Here is a 2950-nt window from a genome sequence, read left to right as displayed (position 1 = left end):
CCTTATGTTTCTATTCAGTTTGTTTATTTGTTTGTTTGTTTCTTTTTTTTTTTTTTTGAACTCGTGGTTTCCCTCCCATGATGTTCCCACAATATCCCATTTCTGCTTATTAATGAAACATTTTCTACCCTGTGTTCTCCCTCCTCTGCTTCTTGAAGCTTCTTGAAGCTTCTTGGAGGCAGGGGCTATTTTATACAACATGTCCCCTGTGCATTTACCACAGTGCCAGGTACTTACAAGTTTTTCAAAAAGCAGTTCTGAAACAAATAAGTCAATAATAACTAAATTTCCTCCCTTCTCATTTATAATCATAAAGACTTTGCATCTTAAAATTTTCAGGGCCTCCTCCTCCAAAGTTCATATTTACCAAGAAGATGTTTGCCCTTTTCATTATGTTATTTTCCCTTCTAAACTAAGCAAAAATGACATTTTTGATTACAGAAACTTGCATGTTTGGTCCTGTAACTCAAACACAGACTGAACTTTTTACAGGGTGAATGTGCAGATGGATTCAAATTCTACCTTTATGAGGTATGACTTTTTTGTTAACAAAGAAAAAAATTCTAAAACCAACTTTGAACATACATTGGAAAATACCATCACCTTTCCTTACCCAAACCTGGAATTTTAAACATTTTTCTGCTTCAGGGGACTAATGGGAAATTTTGTCTTTCTTCAGTTAGGTGCTATGGAAATAAATTGCTGCTTGAGAACAGCTGTAATACGTAGGGACTTCTTTGTCAGCACATTTGCTGAAATGACCATTTCTAAGATCCTCATTCAGCTATGTAGGTTGCTGATTCCTTATCTTTACATAACTAATGAACCGAATATAAAATTCTTTTTTATCAATATATGGCAATGAACTAAGAGTAAAGCCAACAGTCACCAATGGATCTAGAGTGACTGAAGAAGAAATAAATGTACACACTAAATACCAACTATGGAACCAGTGGGTTTTCTGAAACCCAAGAACAAAAATCTATCAACTGTTTTGGTACAAGAATATAATGACAATGTAGTTTCTATAAATTCAGAGTAAAATGCTAATAGCTAGAAATTTTAAACACTTAGCATGTACCAAGTACTATGTCAAATATTTAAGTACTTCTGAGGGTGTGTGACTAATGTGATCACTTCACATAAGAGGAAACCGAAGCTCAGGTTATAAAATTTGAGCCCCACACTGAGTAACGGGGGAGGAAGGATCAAGCCAATCTGTCCACTAAACTACACTAAACTAAGCAGTGAGCTGGACCTATGATAGAGTTTTAGAAATACTTTTCTCTCTTTCCAAGTTGAATTGTTAAGGCATGATAGTACCATTCACCTTCTTTCTGATTTTGGCTGTAGAAAGGAATGAAATGAAAAAAAGAAAAAAAGTTGAGAGAAAATGGCCATTAGAATTCTGTGTATCTCTGATTCCCTTCTGAATTAGAGAATTCTACTTGAAAATGGAATCTGATCATTCATATTAGTTTTATTTTTTCACTGTTAGCTGGATATTCTCACCCCTTTTCTATTCCACAAAATTTTGCCTTTTCCAGAATGTTACAAAGAAGCATACCTTGTTTTATCAAACTTCGCAGACACTATGGTTTTTTTTTTTTTTAACAAATCAAAGTTTTATGGCAACCTTGTGTTGAGCAAGTCTGTTGGTGCCATTTTCCAACAGCATTTGCTCACTTCATGTGTCTGTTGCATTTTGGAAATTCTTAACAAAACTTCTAACTGTGTCATTCTTTTTATATCTATGCAGTGCTCCAACTTCTTCCAGGGAAAGCTGCTGTATTAATACTCATATGAATTCACTGGATATGCACAAAATATCCCCCAGAGACAAAGTAAATGAAATACAGACCTGTATTGATGTCAGGCTTTGCATTTACATCTTATACTCCTATGGGAAATAGAAGAGGAAGGTTGCCTTAATTGCCTCTAGGGAATGTTGCATTAAAATATGCGTCTGACTCAAGGTCTGTTACCAGATGTTTTTATTTCTACATTAACTCATGATATTGCAAATGAGTCAACTGATGCCCATGGGAATCGAAACCTAGATCTGATTGCAAAATCCATGGATTGTTCTTTTATACATCTACAAGCATTGGAATGAAACCATAATGTTTAATTATTTTGTTTATTTTTCATGCAATTCATATTACCAGTTGAAAAGTGAGGAAAAGTAACAAAAAATTGTAATTTTCTCAAATGACCAAAAAAAAAAAAAGTATGGCTAATTTTTCTTTTTTTTTTTTTAATTAAATTTTGCTAGGAGTTTTGGCCCCTAGTTTTTAATTTTCTTTTCTATCTTGAACCTTAGTATTTTATGGCTTTTAAAAAAATTAGTGAAATGAGTAAACATCCATCTCAGGCATTTTTTCTCATTCCATTAGTTTTATTTTATTGCTTATTTCCCTTTGAAACACGACTTTTCATTTATTTCTTCTAGGTAATCTTAATAGACTTAAATGCAATGCTTGTAATGATCTCCTTGAGCCTCAGCACTCTTATTTGCAAGATGAGAAAATTAGGCTAAATATCTGTATCTTATGTAGATATATCTACACCTTATATATATGATATATCTATATCTAGAGTAAACAGTCTCTATCTTACATCTAAGATAGATAAAAGCTCCAAAATTATGTGATTCCATTTAAGTAAATCTAGGAATGAGTTAATAGAAAGGGGATACCTGGTTAGGGACTGTTTGCAGGCAAAATGTTCTAAGGGACTGTTTGCAGGCAAAATGTTCTACGTGTAACAAATCTTCTCAGAGGAAGTATCTTGAAAAAGCACGAGTCATGGTATGAGAAAGTTAAGAGAGAAGCCTGTGTCATACATAAGGACAGATTGAGGAAAGATGCAGACGCTAAAACATCTAAAACATGTGACGCTAAAACATTTAAAACGTGACCAAGGGAAAAAAGTTGGGCTAGAAAAGAAG

Source organism: Mustela nivalis, assembly GCF_964662115.1.
Source record: "Mustela nivalis genome assembly, chromosome: 4".
NCBI classification, from domain to species: domain Eukaryota; kingdom Metazoa; phylum Chordata; class Mammalia; order Carnivora; family Mustelidae; genus Mustela; species Mustela nivalis.
Note: the sequence above shows the minus strand (reverse complement) of the source record.